The sequence below is a fragment of the Aedes albopictus genome, chromosome 3 (genome assembly GCF_035046485.1).
Source record: "Aedes albopictus strain Foshan chromosome 3, AalbF5, whole genome shotgun sequence".
In the NCBI taxonomy this organism is placed as follows: Eukaryota; Metazoa; Arthropoda; class Insecta; order Diptera; family Culicidae; genus Aedes; species Aedes albopictus.
Window position 1 is genome coordinate 295,090,590 of NC_085138.1, and position 19,110 is coordinate 295,109,699.

Genomic DNA, 19,110 nt, shown 5'->3' on the forward strand with positions numbered 1-19,110 from the left:
AAACTTATACAATCCTCGTACATCCAGCAAACCAAACATGCTGAATCAACTGGATTTTGAAGACGAAATGTCTGATGATTCGACTGAGTGTGAAGAAACCGATTTGTTGGCCATTCAGCGTTCGAAAATTTGGAAGCCTGCTGGAAAATCGCAGCTGACGGTCAAGGAAACGGCAGAACAAGCCGCTGAAATGAGTTTGTGTTGGAATTGTCGTAAGAATGGACATCTTTGGCGAGATTGTGAACAGCGAAAGCAGATTTTCTGTCACATTTGCGGAAATCCTGAGACGACTGCATACCAGTGTCCACAGAAGCACAATTTGCGTCCAAAAAACGAATAGAATTGGGGAATTCCGGGAACGGTTCTCCAGAAAATTGCAACGAAAATGTTCCCTGTCCCAACTATCGGTACTTCAGCCAAAATTACAGCATTAACACTAAGTTCCAACGTTGTCCACATCTACAGGTCAAAATACTGAATGAAGAGATCGAAGGTTTGGCGGATACAGGTGCTGGTGTTTCGATCATAAGCTCTCTGGAGTTGATCGAGAAACTTGGTCTGCAAATTCAGCGATGTAACGTGAAGATAAGAACCGATGACATTACTGAATATACCTGTACGGGATACGTCAATGTACCATACACTTATCAAGACCTGACCAGAGTGATTCCGACCATAATAGTACCGCAAGAGTCGAAGATTTTGATCTTAGGAATGGATTTCCTGAATGCTTTCAACTTTAAACTCGTGGTTTCAGCAAATTCGGAGCAGTTGGATGTACAAACTTCCGAGGACGAGGACGAAGCCATTGACGCTTTGCTGGTGGAAAACTTTAACGCTGATGAAGAACAAATCTGTTTCGAAATAGTTCCTGAAGAAATTTCGGAGCCGATTCCTGTTCCCGCAGAGCCAGATGAGAGTTTAGACATGCCTACAATCGAAGTTCCACAGCAAACAATTCATAGTCCAGCGGATTTAGTAACTGAACACGAGCTTAACGCCAACGAACACCAGGAGTTGTTTGAAGCGATAAGGATATTACCCGCAACCGCTGATGGACATTTGGGAAGAACCGGAGTGCTACAACACAATATTGAACTACTTCCAGGAGCCCAACCAATCTATTCCAAACTATCGTTGGTCACCGTCGGTGGAGAATGTGATCGACGAAGAAATTCAGAGGATGTTGAACCTTGGAGTGACCGAAGAATGTGACGGACCAGTCGACTTCATCAATCCGTTACTGCCGGTAAAAAAATCTAATGGCAAGTGGAGAATTTGTTTGGATTCCCGGAAACTAAATTCCTGTACGAAACGTGATGACTTTCCGTTTCCGAACATGATTGGAATTTTGCAGAGGATCCAGAAATCCAAGTATTTTACCGCCATAGATTTATCGGAGTCGTATTATCAGGTGGGGTTGGATGAGAGCTCGATGAATAAAACTGCCTTTCGTACAAACAAAGGACTGTACCGATTTGTGGTGATGCCGTTCGGACTCACCAATGCTCCGGCCACCATGGCGCGGTTAATGTCGAAGGTCTTGGGTCATGACCTAGAACCGTTCGTTTATGTGTATCTCGACGACATACTCATCATCTCACAATCATTTGAGCACCATTGCCAATTAATAAAAATCGTCGCTCGACGTCTACAGCAAGCTGGATTGACGATTAACTTGCAGAAGTCGAAGTTTTGCCAGAAAAGGATTCGGTATCTTGGCTACGTATTATCGGAGGACGGCTTGTCGATGGATACGTCAAAAATACAACCGATCATTGACTACGCGATACCCCAGACGGTCAAAGATGTGAGAAGGCTCTTAGGACTCGCCGGCTTCTATCAAAAGTTTATACGTAACTACTCGGAAATCACGACGCCCATAACAAACCTTCTAAAGAAGGATCGTAAGAAATTTTATTGGACGGAAGAAGCGAACTTAGCTCTGGAAAAGTTGAAGAACGCATTGATTTCTGCTCCCATACTGGCGAATCCAGATTTTCGTTTGCCGTTCGTAATTGAGACAGACAGTTCGGATATTGCTATAGGCGCCGTATTAGTTCAGAATCAGGAAGGAGAACGGAAGAGTATAGCGTATTTCTCCAAGAAATTATCGAGCACGCAAAGGAGGTACAGTGCTACTGAAAGAGAGTGCTTGGCGGTACTACTTAGTATTGAGAATTTTAAGCATTTCGTGGAAGGCAGTCAGTTTGTCGTTCAGACAGACGCCATGAGTCTGACCTTCCCTAAAACGATGTCCATTGAATCGAAATCACCCCGTATTGCCAGATGGGCGCTCAAACTTTCAAAATATGACATCACCTTGCAGTATAAGAAGGGTTCGGAAAATATTCCTGCCGATTGCTTGTCTAGGAGCGTGAATCAGGTTGATGGCGACCTCCCTGACCCCTACATCGCTGGTTTGAGGTCTCAGATTGAGAAGTTTCCTGAACGCTTCCCGGATTTCAAGACATCGGACGACAACGTATTCAAATTCGTTACCAATTCTTCTGCGATTGAGGACCCTTCCTATAAATGGAAGCAAGTAGTACCGTTCCGCGATAGAATCCATGTCGTAAAGGAAATTCATGACCAGGCGCATTTAGGCTATCTCAAAACGTTAGCCAAAGTTCGTGAAAGATACTACTGGCCGAGGATGTCATCGGATATAAAAAGGTTTTGCACTGCGTGTCAGATCTGCAAGGAGTCTAAAACCCCAAACGTGAACGTTCGACCTGTATGCGGTAAACCGAAATTATGTAGTCGACCGTGGGAAATGATATCACTCGATTTTTTGGGACCCTATCCACGCTCAAAGAAAGGAAACGTCTGGATCTTGGTTGTATGCGATTTCTTTTCGAAATTTGTCCTCGTACAATGCCTCCGTAATGCAACTGCTCCTGCCGTATGCACGTTTCTGGAAACAAACGTATTTACACTGTTTGGAACTCCATCAGTGTGTATTTCTGATAACGCGCAAGTTTTTAAATCCGGATTGTTCCAAAAACTTCTCGAGAAATATGGAGTGTCTCATTGGAATCTTGCGATTTATCATCCAAGCCCCAACCCAACGGAACGCGTGAATCGTGTGATAGTAACTGCCATCAAATGTGCCCTCAATAAACAGACTAACCACAAGGATTGGGACGAGTCTATCCATACCATCGCTATGGCCATCAGAAATAGCGTACACGATAGTACTGGTTATACACCATACTTTGTGAATTTCGGAAGAAACATGATTAGCCATGGTCGTGAGTATGAACATATTCGGGATTTGGGAAGTGGAGAAGATTATCAACCCCCGCAGTTGAACGAAAATATGCGGAAATTGTTTGAAATTGTTCGAAACAATCTTCAAAAGGCCTACGAGAAGTATTCCCATTCGTACAACCTCAGAGCGAATACGCGGCATCAATTTCAGGAAGGGGATGTCATCTACAGGAAACATGTACATCTCTCGGATAAAACTAAGGATTTTGTTGGGAAGTTTGGTACGAAATTCTCTCAAGCGCGAATCCGAGAAAAATTAGGAACCAATACGTTCATTTTGGAAGATCTGGAAGGTCGTCGAATACCTGGAACCTTCCATGGCTCGTTCCTGAAACGGGCGTAAAAAGAGAACAGATCTTCAACCGGAAAGACCAGCTATGACTGTGCTAGTACCGGCTAGCACATACACCAATCCTCCTTTGAAAATACGCTTCTATGCGGTGTTACGGTTCATCGTCACGTACCGAGATGTCGAGTAGGTTTCCTCGTACGTTGATCGTTATCAGCTGATTAGATCAGCATAGAACACAGCTATGACGGCGCAAACGCCTGGTGCGCAGAAACAAACATGCCATGAAGAAAAACTCTAGAGGTGCCTAAGGCAACGTCCATCGTTTGAGATGTTCGTATAGATTTCCTCACGTTGTTGACAAACTCACTGAGGACACAAAAACAAGCTATGACTGTACTACATATTTCCCGGATAGTACATACACGATTCCCCTAAACTCAATCAAACACACTTCGGTGGTGCAACGGTCTCATGATGAGTCGAGATGTCCTTCGGTTTCCTCGTCCATCATTCAAAATCAGCTTCACATACTCAGATGAATGGAGCATAAATTCCAATAAGAAATCGATCTAGGGGCTGTCCATAAACCACGTGGTCATTTTTTTGGGACTTTTCATCACCCCCCCCGCGTGGTCATTAGTCCATACAAAAATTTTTATTTGTCCATACAAAATAATCATTGCCGTGTTCGTCGTGAGTTTTGTTCAGAAAAAGTGTTTTGTGCATCAAAATGTACGTTGGTGTCGTAAAAGCTCTAACCGGAAGTATTGTTTTGCGGCTCTGAACAAAATTGAACTTTCGAGGACGTTCAAAATAAAAATCCTCCGTGCATCGCCGAAAACGTGGCTACGCAATGACTGCGCAACCCCCGCTGGAGCTGGTTGGAACCCTGGTTGATGTGGCGATTCCATTTCGCTATCGAATTTTGGGAGCAGGACACAGAGGCATTTCTGCGGTTGAAACAAGAAGGACCAAGCGTTTAGGTTGAGGTTGGTGTACCTGTGGCATGCTTCATCTGCTATTCTTGGAGAAAATTATTGGAACGATTCGAAGTATCGTATGGGTGAGATTGTTCTTTTTTTCAACATGTAGTACAATTGGTTCATAAAGGTTAACTTCATAATCCTCCATACTCGCTTAGGTGTAATCAGGTAATTTATTTTTATTGTATTCCAATATTTTCCACTATAAATCTTTACTTACGCTCTTTCGCAATTTCATTCTGTTTTATAAGATTCTAAAATTTTATTGTTCATATTTCTGGGTCTACACGCACACGGGGAGGGGTAGCCTACGGGAGTTTTATGAACTGATGACCGGACTTAAGTTCGTGGTGTAGCCAGTCTTTTGTCATGAGCTAGCAACTTTTTGTTGACTACCGAAGGAATTCAGCGATTTTAACTCACCCTGCTACAACAAACCAACAGGTAGATCATTTACTTCCGGAATGATTCTGCAGCCATAGGTAATCCTTGCGATGTTGGTGGGTACACTTTTATCATCATCATCATCATCATCATCATCACAAAATAATCATTGCCCGAAACCCCCCCCCCCCCCCCCCTTATGACCACGTGGTTTATGGACAGCCCCCTAGGTGATTTCAACCTAATAGCGCTGAGTTTTACTCGCGTTATGGAAGCACAGCTATGTAGATGTCTCAATTGAGCTCGGACCACAAACAAACTCATCAAACACTCATAGAGGAACACTAATCCCATTGGTGAAATGGTAGCTAGTTGAGAGTCAAATACCTGCATGAAATCAGACCTCCTAGTGATCCAAAGTAATCAATGTTCATAATTATTCGTTTAGTCCGTCGTTCCTATAAGAAAAGAAATTGTTTTGATTTGTTGCGTTAGTCAGTTGAGAACTGCAAATACATACCTGCAATAGCAATTCCTCGTCATAACCGTTTCATCTCTCAAGTAAATTTTCATAGCCCGGTTTTATTTTCGCTTTTCTCAATAGTTTTTTACCTATTCGTTATTTCCTCATCAAGTATCATTAAATTAATAATAAATCACTTCCCTTTTGCATCGAATGTTTGTTTTGATTTTTTTTTTTCTCTTTATTGGCACTCAGATCCGTTAAACAGTTCTCACGATTATCTCTTTGTACCCGTTCGTGAAAAAGTTTTCGTATTTATTCGTGCATCGTTTGGTAACGCTATGTGGTTAGGCACGGAAAATTGGGCGTGTTAGAATCGGATTAATGAAAATGATTGAGTGAGTAAAGTTTAGTTAGTTTTAGTAAGATAGGTTACATCGGTTCAGATATCTCTGAAGTAATATTCGGTTAGTCGGTAATAAATGTCCAAATATGTTTGGAGTAATGTGTCAACCTCGGTTGACATTCGGTTAGCATAAATTCGGTTTAGTTTAAGCAAATGTTTTCCAAATATTTTTGGAGTATAATATTGATGATTCGGTAACGTAAATACGGTTTAGAGAAAATAAGTAATTCAAATATTTTTGAAGTACATATTTCGGTTCGGTTTTAATGGAATGTTCGGGTTGTTGAATGATAAGCGGTATGAGTTGAATATGAGATTGATAAAACACAGAATGAGATCTAGTAGGACCACATAGTTGTCTTAAATGTTTTCGTCTGTTGGTATATGAGTAAACAGTATTTTTTGTTGGTTTTGAGTTAGATAATTTTATGTCTTGTTTAGAGTAAAAATTTTGAAAATTTTAAAATTTTCAAAATTTTTAAAATCAGTATAAGCGAATGTAATATAGTCATCAGTTCCGTCAATAAAACTTTTAATGTTCTTGTATGTGTTGAAATGACAGCACATTTCCTTCCGTGTAGCCAAATTCTAATATAGCTACGATTATGTAGAATTTTAATTCCCTTTTGATGTGTGCTGCCATCTGTTTGTGACTTAAGCTGTCTTGAAATATTTCAGCAAGAGAAAACGCATAAAAATTCGTGGGGTGCATAAGCACAGGCGCAACCAAAAAAATAAGCTAATTGCGTCGTAGTTATTTTCCACTGGTCTATTATCATCAGCGAATTTAAACAGCCATACTAATTGGAAATGGAAAACTACCTGGTAAATTCTCGCTCTCCAAAACTGACCAATGAAAAATAAGATTTTAACAAATCCGTACAACTTTGTGCAGTAATTGCGTCTCAGGATTTAAGTTCAACCTACTTCGAATCGCGTTCGTTTAATTATTCTGGTGGAGTACGTACTAGTGTGAACAAGTGCTGGTTCCTAGTGAAAGTTTTTGAGCTACTATTGAGCTTTGAAATCAAGTTGTGATTAAAAAAGAAACTAAATTCGAATTGAATTTATCGAGTTCATCATTTTGATTAGAATTTGAAATAAAAAGTGAATCTAAATAGGAAGGACAGATTAGTCAGGCAAGTGAAGCCCAACAACGTGGGCGGCTAATCTGGGTCTCGGCCAGTAACGGTCATTTGTGGGTGGCATTTTCCAACCAAGTGCTTGCGCCTAAGTGACTCCGACAACAACATCAGGAGAAAGTCCGACGAAATCCGGTGGTGCCTGTCCTGGATGCACCACGTGACGACTCGCTACGTCAAGCCGTGAAGCAAAGAGCGACACTACCAAACGCTCTCACTCCACCGAAGCCGGGGACGCCTTTACCCCGAAGATCGATGCTCACGCGCGAGTCGACTGATCGGATCGGACCATCTACGTAGCGCAAAGCCACCGTTCGTCGAGGAAAATCTTCCGACGCTGGAAAGTCGCCTGAGAACTACCGCCGTTGGAGCAACGCCTAGAGTTCAGGTAAGACGTTATTAGGGCCTGTGTAATAAATTTAGGCATATTTGTTTTAATTTGCTCCAATTAGACGTGACGTCACAAAGCTAGGTTTGCCTTGGCTAATATAATAGAATCGAAATTTTTTAATAAATTCTGAAATTAGGCTTGGTGCAACTCTTTAAATACAGCAGTTGCTTTCTTTTTTTAAATCGAATAAAGTTGTTGAAATTTGAATTTTACTTCGAGTTTGGTGCTTGACTTTGCCAGATTTCGGTCGAAAATTTGAAGAATTTTGTCGGAGTTGTTTGAATTTCTAGCTGAGACACTTTTTACTGTATTTTTTTTATATTTCAAATAGCGATTTGGTTTCCCTTTCTGATTAGAATTTGGCTGTTGGCATTTCGATTGGGTCCAGGTGGAGTTTCGGTTCGCGAATATAACTGTTGGCCTGCCCTGAGGAGGCAGTCTCTAGCCGGGGAATTTTGACAGAGTTAACGGTCCTTTTTCGAAAGGTGGCGCTTAAGCCGTTGGCTTTAACGAAACGGAACGGAACGGTACACAATTAATCTATCCAAAAGAAAAACCTGTCATTTGTAAGATAGCTATCAAACTGCGAGGTCATAAGCACTGAAAATGGTGAGCCTTTAAATCAAAGTGCGTGACAGTTTTCAGAAATTTCCTAGTTGAATTCAGCTAATTTGAGCTCTCTGACTTCCAATTTAATTGAGCTAAACCCGCTGGAAGTTGACCTGAAAAGAAATAAATACTGCATTAATTAAAGAACAAACATAAAACACTATTTCAAAATACGCGGAGATCGCTGTTATTGCGAAACAGATTCAGTGAAAATTTTTGACACATTCATCAACAACCTATCAAACAGTCTACTGTGATACCATTGAACTGAAATTCAGTTGTCGGCAAGAAATGTCATATTCGAATCACCCCTCAAGTTAGCGTAAAAAGCTGGATACAAAGTATAAAATGATTTCGTTCACAGGTGTGGGCGTGGCAAGGCGTTGAAAAAATTGCAAAAGTGTAAATTAAAGGAGTACCGCTGTCCGATCACTTTGCAATATTTTCAACGCCTTGCCACGCCCACACCTGTCAACGAAATCATTTTATACTTTGTATACACTCATTGCACAATTATGGGTCACTTAAGGAACAATCATTTCATAATATGAATCGTTTTTCATACAAAAATAACACTTTCATTGTTTTTATTTTATATTCTCTTCATTGAAACTCCTTTTTATTGTTTTATATAAAAATCTGCTTGTAAAATTCGCTTTAGGTGGTGAAAATTACTAAAATGCTGGTGAATAATGAAAACCACAATAATGGGTCAAAATTGGATGTGTAACAATTATGGGTCAATTTGCTGCCTATTATGGGTCACTCGAGAGGAATCGGCTCAACAATAATGTTTTGTCTATTTTTACCCTTCTTACACCCATAAGAAGGGTATAAATATCGCTCGAAAAACCGACTTTCGATCCGAGGCCCGGAGGGCCGAGTCTCATATACCAATGAACTCAGCTCGACGAACTGAGCAAATGTCTGTATGTGTGTGTGTGTGTGTGTGTGTGTATGTGTGTATGTGTGTATGTGTGTGTGTGTGTATGTGCGTTACAAAAAAAAGTCACGCACGTTTCTCAGCCGTCTGTCAACCGATTTGAGTTCTCTTGGAAGCAAATGAAAGCTACTACATCCTAGTAGAACGCTATTGATTTTTTTTCGATTGGACGTTTGGTTACCAAGATATCTCTCGAAGAGTACTTATGAGTCATACTTCTAAACTTTTTAAGATTTTTGACCAAGTGTATCATAATAAATATTTCGACCGTTTGTCAATCGATTTGGGCTCTCTTGGCACCAAATGAAAGCTACAGCATCCTAGTAGATCGCCCAGAAATTTTATTTCGATTGGACATTTGGTTACAGAGATATCTTTCGAAGAGTACTTCGAATTTATACAACTAAACCTTTTGAGATTTTTGACCAAAAGTATCATAATAAATATCTTAGCCGTCTGTCAACCGATTTCGGTTATCCTGGCACCAAATAAAAGCTACAACATTCTAGTAGAACCCTATACATTTTCATTAGGATTGGACATTTGGTTACCGAGATATCTTTCAAAGAGTACTTGGGAGTAATACAGGTTAACTTTTTGAGATTTTTGACCAAGGGTACCATAATAAATATCTCAGCCGTCTGTCAACCGATTTGGGTTCTCTAAGCACCAAATGAAAGCTACAATATGCTTGTATAAGGCCCTGAAATTTTATTTCGATTCGACATTTGATTACTGAGATATCTTACGTAGAGTATTTCAATAAATTATTTTTTTTATTATATTCACTTGTTATCTTGCATTTGTTTTTGACCAGTCTATGGGAAATTATTTTTCAATAAATAATGCTGATCTCATACAAAGTGTATTCTAGCAGGTTATTGTTTTCAACAAAATTATAATTAACAAATTACAAATACACAGGAATTTTATGAAAACTAACAATATGTTAAATGAAAGCTTTAAATTTATATATTGTGGGAAAAATGCAAGAACTGTACAGCCAAAATAACTAGTTAATGCCAAAACTGATTAACTTAGTAGATGTATCATTTTTGTCCTTTCAACACCATAACCATGAATACCAAGTACTTCGGAGTTAATTTATTCGACTGATTAAGAGATATTAGACAAAGTGCATCTTGCTGATTTTTTTTATCCATTTGTTAATCGATTCAAGATTATTTGGCAGTTAACAAAAGATACAATATTCCAGAATATGAAAGCTATTTTTTTAACATTCCATATAAGATTCTTGGAGGTATCTGGCATTACTGGTAAGTCCATGGTCTATGCTATTTTGGGAACCATTTCACTAGATGTCAAATCCACAATATTTTCTAGAACTTTTGGCCAATCGCACAAAATAAATTTGCTTAATACGCATAATACAACAATATTTTTAATAAGTGTAAGAAGGATTCTGTTCACCATAGGTGGATTAAATCGGGTTTTTCAATGAATGATCACTTATTCTCGATAGATCAACTATAGTAGAATCTAAAACTGGTCTCAAACCTCTTAACGAAGCGTGTTTTAACGAATTGGAATAAATTTTTCAAAATTGGGACAAAGTCTCCAACACAACCACCGATAAACGCCTAAAAGTATGCAATGCCCATGTACGCAGAACTCTCAATATTATGCTGCACAAAAAATTGACCCATAATTGTATGATTTTCGGTGTTCCTTGGTACAATAATGAATCACTTAAATTTTGGCTGAAATACCCTTTAATTAGCTGCAGTCACATGAATTTCCACATTTAGAACGTAAATTATACTTTTGTTCTGGTGACGATTCCATTTCACATTTGAAAATCACAAAAGCTCGCTTAAACAGAGCTTACGAAAGCAGCGCATGCACTTTCCTGTATTCACAATCGAAGCGTTACTTTGACAGATGGTTCTGCGCCGAACAAAAATTATTGAATATATGAAAGTTTTGACATATAAGCTTGTGTGCAACACGCATAGTGACACAAAACAAATCAACTTATGAACGAAAAATGATAATGGCTAACAGAAACTTGCAATTAATTAGTATTTATCTATTAAAGTGGAAAGTGACTAATAATTGTGTGTGACCCATAATTGTGCAATGAGTGTACACAAAATTCAGCATATTCGCAGTTCAGTGTCAAAAATTGAGCTCAATCCACCAAAGCAAACCATGATTACAGCATCTCAAACTTGGCCACTTTGTATGAAAATCGGTGTTTGTCCGATCAATTATGCACCACAGTGTATTTTCGCCACAAATAATAGCATTGCATAACCTAGTGGGATCCGTGAAGCTCTTGACATCTACAATGTTATTATTCCAGGTCAGCCAAACTACCTTGGAGTTCAGAACTTCAGGTCTACACTCGTAACATCAGTTATATCTGACATAACGTTTCATAATCAATCGTGGTGACTGGACCAACCCGAAGTCTACTATACATACTTATGACTTTGGGACATTGAGAGTCGTTCAAACTATCTGAAGTTCAGCTCTTGATAGTAACAGTAGTTATTCTCACAATAAACTTTAAACTGTAATCTGTAACCCCCCTGGCATATATATCATGAGTTATTTCAAGATAGTTTTGAGATATTCCAGATCAACAACACTACTCCGGAGTCCGGAGACCAGGAAAGGTTACATAATCCACTGTACTTACCAAAGTAGTTGGAGGAACAATATATTTTTGAAATATTACGGGTTTTCTTACTGCTATGAAACTAAATTGATAAAAACAACCATTGTGACATGAGGCGATTTCGTTTCAAATAGTAATATTACACAATGTTTTTCGACAATTTAGCTATGTCGTAGTCTCTGGTTGTATTCTGTGAGCTCCAGTAAGTATAACATATTATTCAGCATAATTCTATATATCCAAAACAGAAACTTCGAATGCTGTAGAGGCTAGATGTTTACAGAAACGAACCAGTCAAGGACTGAAAGTCTCTTAAATAAAGACAAATCAATCAATCAGCTAGATGTTTGGATGTCCCCCGCTGATCTTATGGTGTCCATTCAGAAAATTTATTGGACATGATATATTACAAATCGTAGCTTTGTATAATGAAGGAAGCTACCTTAGATTTTAGAGTGTAATCTCAAGAACGGTTTTGATGACCTATGATATCCCAACAGATCTGATACTGTCTATTAAATTTGCAGAAGACTTACTGGACATGATAGATTACAAATCGTAGCTTTGTATGATGAAAGAAGTTACTGTTACATCCGTAGACATTACGATCTAAACTCAAGAACAGTTTGGATGACCTAGGATATCCCAACCGATCTGATTGTATATTGAACTTGCAGAAGACTTACTGGATATGATTTATTACAAATCGTAGCTTACTGAAAGAAGTTACCGTTACACCCGTAGACTTTAAGATCAAAACTCAAGAACAGTTTGGATGACCTAGGATATCCCGATTGATCTGATACTGTCTTTTGAATTTTCAGAAGACTTACTGGATTTGATAGATTACAAATCGTAGCTTAGTATAATGAAAAAAGTTACCGTTACACCCGTAGACTTAAGGATCTAAACTCAAGAACAGTTCGGATGAGCTAGGATATCCCGACTGATCTGATATGGTCTATTACCCGAGCAAAGGCGGATAACAAAATGATAACAAGTTATGTTACCTGGTTATCATTCGTTTGATAATTGAGTTTGTTATCATTTAGGTTGAATTAAGAGCCAACATAACAAAAATGATAACTTAAATTTACTCCATGAATACCAAAATGATAAGAAGTTAAGTTATCATTGAGTTCAAGTTGATAACTAATTGTGTTATATAATATTTTATTCAATATTATATTTAGTTATCAACATGAAAAAATACAGCTGATTGATAACAGGTTTTGTTATCATTTAGTTATCATTCTGAGCTATTTTATCGACGAAAATAGTAAAAATCTGCTTTACCGACATGGTTAGCAGTTGAAAAAAGTTTCTTATAACTATAGCCCATGTTTTCAACTATTGCGCCCAGTGGGTCTCGAACCCTGATCGAGTGATTATCGGTCGCAACCGATAGCCCCTATACCAACGGGACTCTGTGAGAGAGAGAGTGGTTGAAGGCTACGCTTTCGTACTGCAGTCGCATTGAAGATGGAAAGCGAAATCTATTTTTAGATTCGAGGACCGCCAGGTCCCTCAGTTCTGGGAAAGCTTTGAAATGTGCGTTTGAAACTGATAACATATTTTGTTATTATTTAGTATTTTTGTCTTATCGTGATAGACCAAAATTATTGATAACTAAATTTGTTATCATCTTATTATCATGCATTGGAAAAAATGATAACAAAAATAACAAGATGATAATACCGATAACATAGTTTATTATCAAAGTGATATCACTTAGTTATCCGCCTTTGCTCGGGTAACCTTTCAGAAGACTTACTGGACATGATAGATTACTAATCGTAGCTTTGTATACAGAAAGAAGTTAACGTTACACCCGTAGACTTTAGGATCTAAACTCAAGAATAGTTTGGATGACCTAGGATAGCCAGAAGAAATATTTAGCATGATATTCTAAACTTTTATGCTATTGAGCACCAAAACAATAGAAAAACGTAGAAAAAGTTCGAAAACGCTTGGAAAAAATCCGCCTTCAAAGGGAACCACTAGTGGTTTATAGCATAAAAAGGAAATTATATTTGTATCAGCCTTATTTCGACATGATAACGATCGAAGCTTTTTTTTAAGATTTTGAAAACCAAGTTCAAAGGAGGCCATCTTAAAGTCTTTCGGTGATGTTGGTCGCTTCCTAAGAATTTCAGGGAACCTATTTCTCACAAGGTAGTGGCTTCTATACGAATCACAATGAGACCTACCCAACTAACAATCACTCATTTAACAAGCACCTATATGACGAATTAATTCAGCATGATGCTAAATAACATTTGGATATTTTTCTGGCATAACCTTTGTTCGGGTTTTGTTCACACAAATTTGGAGAAAGTATAAAGCATAATGTTGTGTACCAACTAAACTGTTTGATGTTAGAAGCATTTCACAAATATATTCTAAAGCTGTTATTCAGCTTCAGCAAAAATGATTAAAAATAAATTAAATGTAAAAATTTGCAATTTCCACGAGAGTTTATGATTGGTACTTATGCTATGAACAACTATTATGAAATAATAACTACACATAAATATACCTTAATCAAGATTCGAACTCGGGGCCCATCGATTACTAGTCACATGCCTTCCTATATGCGCCATCCTAGAGATGGTGAATGGAAGCACTAAAATCAAAACATAAACATGGTTTAACAATGATCAAACTTTGACTCATATTCAGCAGTGGTGAATTACCACAGTACATTATGGTTAACAACTGAATATCACATTAGTCCAGCTGATGTTCAGTAAAAAACACGTGTTTTTTATTTTGTACTCTGAGTCGAAGTATAACGAAACGAAGAAACGAAAGCGCTTTTTCTACTTGTGAAAAACACATTATTCAGATACATGTGCTAATTTGTACATATGTTTAATAAGAAGCAGAAAAATCTTTTGTTAAACTATGTTATGAAGGAATTACTGCAAGTCGAATAAAATTTTACTGAAACTCTTAAAAGGCGTTTTAAAATATCATTGTTAATACCAATACGAAAGGATGAACATTGGTTACTTTTTCAATTGAAAAAGCATTTGTACAGCATAATTTTAGTTAAGCTATCATTACTATTATAAAACAACAATTCAGCATGCATGCTTGTTTGTGACTTGTGATTGTTAGTTGGGTAACTTTCTGGTGTGTCACAAGATTTCCTTACACAACTTCAAGTGCTTTTTGACGATTTTTGGGGACATTGGCCACTTCCCGGGATATTCCTCATACATGGTTTTCTAGGTGACTACAGACTAGAACTGCCAAGGGAGTGGCCATTATTTTGAGTGATTCAGAACCTAGCTTGTAACACATCAATCTTTATAATTTTCCCATACTAGCTCATTGGAAACCATTTCTACATTTTTGGTAGCTTTGGCCACATTCCAGAACGTCCGGGCAACCGGGTCTTTCATTTTGTCGGGTACACTGAAACCTAGCTTACGATGCACATGTCTTTCCCAACTAAAAATCTCAAACCACAAACAAGCATGCATGCTGAACAGTTGCTTTATAATAGTAATGATAGCTGAACTAAAATCATGCTGTACACATTACTGTACAAATGCTTTTTCAATTGAAAACGTAGCCAATGTTCAAACTTTTGTATCGGTATCAACAATGATAATTTGAAACATTCTGCAAGGGTTTGATAAAATTTTTATTCGACTCCAGTGATTCCTTTACAAAATAGTTTAACTTTTTTCTGCTTCTTGTTAAGTTTCTTTACAAATTAGTACATGTGTTTGTATAATGTGTTTTTCACAAGACGAATAAGCGCCTTCATTTCATCATTGGATGCAGAGAAAGGAGGGTTAGGATTGATTCATGTAGGTTATAAAATAAGAGCACTTTTTGTTCGTAATATTTTGTATACATCAACTAAAAATGGTTCATTGCCCTCACAAGATTTTCTATATAAGAATAGAAAAAATCTTAAACTAGGAAGAACCTGTGGCATTTATATTAAAGATGCAGAAAATCTTGTGAGGCTTACCAATTTGAATTCCACCAAGCAAATGTACACTTACTTTATTGAAAATATGCACATCCAACCAGCTATTGAACTAAAAAATCTAGACAAAATATGGCAAAATGTGTGGCCTAATCTAAACAAAAAGTTTCTCGATTCAAACCTTAAAGTATCCTTGTATTACTATGTGAATAGTATAATACCCACTCGAAGCAAGTTGTTCAAGCATAAAATTCGAGGTACAGACAATAATCTTTGTAATATACGTGATCAAGTAGATGATGTGGACCATCGTAAAAATGTAAAAAATCGTATGAAGTGTGGGATTTTGCTAAAATCATAATAACAAACAAAATGAGAATAGATGTTGTAGATCCTGTTGAGATTTTGGATAAAATACTTGGAAAAAATAATGAAAAATTGGCACTTTGGATACTAGCACAAGTTATCAACTACAATTTGAAAAATTACGCAAACAGTAATGTTAATGACTACAGGTCAGTGATTAGGTTAGAATTGTATAAAAATAAGGAATTCTTTGATAAGGAATTTGGCAACTATGTGAGTTTTATTTGGTAAGTTTTGTAACGTTTGTGTTTAAGTAAATAAAGCGTAACAAAAAAAAATCATAATTCGACTCAGAGTACAGGATAAAAAATACGTGTTATTTATTGAACATCAGCTGAACTAATGTGTTGCTCAGTTGTTAACCATAATGTTCTGTGCTAATTCACCACTGCTGAATAGGAGTCGAAGTGTGATCATTATCAAACCACGGGAAGCTTATGTTTTGATTTGAGTGCTTCATTCGTTATCTATAGGATGGCGCAGATAGGAAAGTATGCGGCTGGCAATCGACGGGTCCCGAGTACGAATCTTGGTTTAGGCGTAAAATCATGTGTAGTTATTTTTTATTATAGTTGTTCATAGCATAGGTGCTAATCATAAACTCTCGTGAAAATTAAAATCATTGCATTTTATTAAATTTTAATCATTTTTGCTCATGCAGAATAACAGCATTACTATACTTATATTTGTAAAACGCTTTTAAAAACAAACAGTTCAGTTGGTGCACAATAACGCTTTATGCTTTAAAACTTCCTCAAATTTGTGTGAACAAAACCCGAACAAAGGTTGCACTTGAAAATTAATCTAATCTATATCCATAGTTATCGCAGGATGGCGATTGAACAACAAAGTTGACTTGTTGAGAAAACTTTGAACTCGAAAAAATCCTTGAACAAAACGCGATTTGAATCGCAGAAATAAATACAAAGTTCCCCATTTGTTTCTTCAACGCACAAGACAAGGTTCCGCATAGCTTTAATTGCATACTTACTTAAAACTTTCCCATAAACTATAGAGATTGTACGCCCAGGCCCACCTTCCGATCTTTCCGGTGGTCTAATTTCAGGTTTTTCGTGCTGCCCCTCGTAGTTTTCACCCTCCCATAACCGTGGCTATTTACGATGTTTGGAATTGTGCGCATTCCTGTCATCCACCTCTAGGAACAACCTTCTTTTTCTTCTTCCAGTTTGTTAGCTTGTTTGTAAAACTATGGGCCCGGCTGATATTTTGTCTGATTTACTATCTTTGTACAGCCACCAGCTTAGGCTACACAGACAGAGCTGCTGCTGCTGGACGTTTCCTCCTTCCAGGAAAAGGAAAACAAAATACTTGACTGTGATTCATTATGGCCTGTTAGCACGACAGAAGACGATTCTTTTTCTTTCCCCCGAATGACACGTGCGATGGTAATGCAAAGTTAGCACGCCCGAAACGGAAAAAGGTTTATGCGACGACAAGACTGACATAGTTTTGATCTGTGACCTATAATATAATAAGTTATAGGATATTTCCATAACACAATTACACTAAAAAAGACATCATTACACAAACTTGATATAGTTTTCTAGTCGGGAGAACAGTGATTATATGAAGCATTTTTAGTTATTCAATGTTCCAAATATTTTTTTTTTTTTGATTTTATAAGGTATTCGTGGCCAGCAAATGAATGATTAGTATTAAATTAAATTTTATACTTAAGGTGAAACTGGAAAGATTTCCCCATTTTTTTTTGGTTTTTGATTTTTTATAAAATAACGAAGCAACCCAACTAGCAATCGCCAGCCGCAAACAAGCATGCATGCTGAATTGTTGCTTTATAATAGTAATTATAGCTGAACTAAAATTATGCTGCACACATAACTGTGCTATTTCAATTGAAAAGATAGCCAATGTTCAACTTTTCGTATTGGTATTAACAATGATTTTTTAAAACACTTTTAAAGCGTTTAATATGATTTTTATTCGACTCGCAGTAATTTCTTTACAACATAGTGTAACAAGACTTTTTAATGCTTCTTGTTAAGTTCATGTAAAAAGTAGCACATGTATCTGTATAATGTGTTTTTTACAAGTCAAATAAGCGCTTTCGTTTCATCATACTTCGACTCAAAGCACATGATAAAAAAACACGTGTTTTTACTTAACAAAAGCTGAACTAATCTGTTGTTCAGTCGTTAACCATAATGTCTATGCTAATTCACCACTGCTGAATAGGAGTCGGAGTCTGATCAATACTAAACCACGGGAAGTTTATGTTTTGACTTGAGCGCTGCAGTTCATCATCTCTAGGATGGCGCAGATAGGAAGGCATGCGGCTGGCAATCGACGGGTCTCGAGTTCAAATCTGGATTTAGGTAAATTTATGTGTAGTTATTATTTCACAATATTTGTTCACAGCATTAAGTCCCAGTTATAAACTCTCATGAAAATTGAAAAATTTTGCATTTTATTTATTTTTAATCATTTTTGCTTTACTATATAGTTGTAAAACGATTTAACAACAAACAGTTCAGTTGGTACACAACACTATGCTTTATAGTTTCTCCAAATTTGTGTGAACAAAATCCGAACAAAGGTTGTGCCTGAAAATTATCCAAATGTTATTTAGCATCATGCTGAATCAATTCGTCGTAAAGGTGCTTGTAAAATGAGTGATTGTTAGTTGGGAATATTTTCAAAATCGGTTTTCGTGCACATGTAGAGTATGGGTCAAGGTATCTCCTGAATTTTTTTGTGGTGGAAAATGTTTTCAATTTTTGCTGAAACCATTGTTTTTGTGTTATTTTGTTAAAAAATGGTTTCTTCAAAAACGAAAAACATTTTCCACCAGGAAAAAAATCAGGAGATACCTTGATCCATACACTACATGTGCACGAAAACCGATTTTGAAAATATTGCTCCGTTATTTTATAAAAAATCAAAAATCAAAAAGTGAGGAAATGGATCCAGTTTCGCCTTAAGGCAAAACTGGAAGAATTTCCTCATTTTTTTGATTTTTGATTTTTTTATTAAATAACGAAGCAATATTTTTAAAATCGGTTTTCGTGCACATGTAGAGTATGGATCAGGGTATCTTCTGAATTTTTTACGCTGTAGAAAATGTTTTTCGTTTTTGCAGAAACCATTTTTTAGTGAAATTTTGTTCAAAAATGGTTTCTGCAAAAACGAAAAACATTTTCTCTCGCGTAAAAAAAACAGAAGATACCCTGATCCATACTCTACATGTGCACGGAAACCGATTTTAAAAATATTGCTTCGTTATTTA

The 19,110-nt window shown here is 37.1% G+C and overlaps 1 long non-coding RNA gene across 2 annotated transcripts in view; it reads left to right on the plus strand.

Moving 5' to 3' along the window:
• Window positions 1-19,110, plus strand: part of LOC134284024 (uncharacterized) — a 1,044,900-nt gene that overhangs the window by 359,669 nt on the left and 666,121 nt on the right. The gene's annotated exons all lie outside the window — the stretch shown is intronic.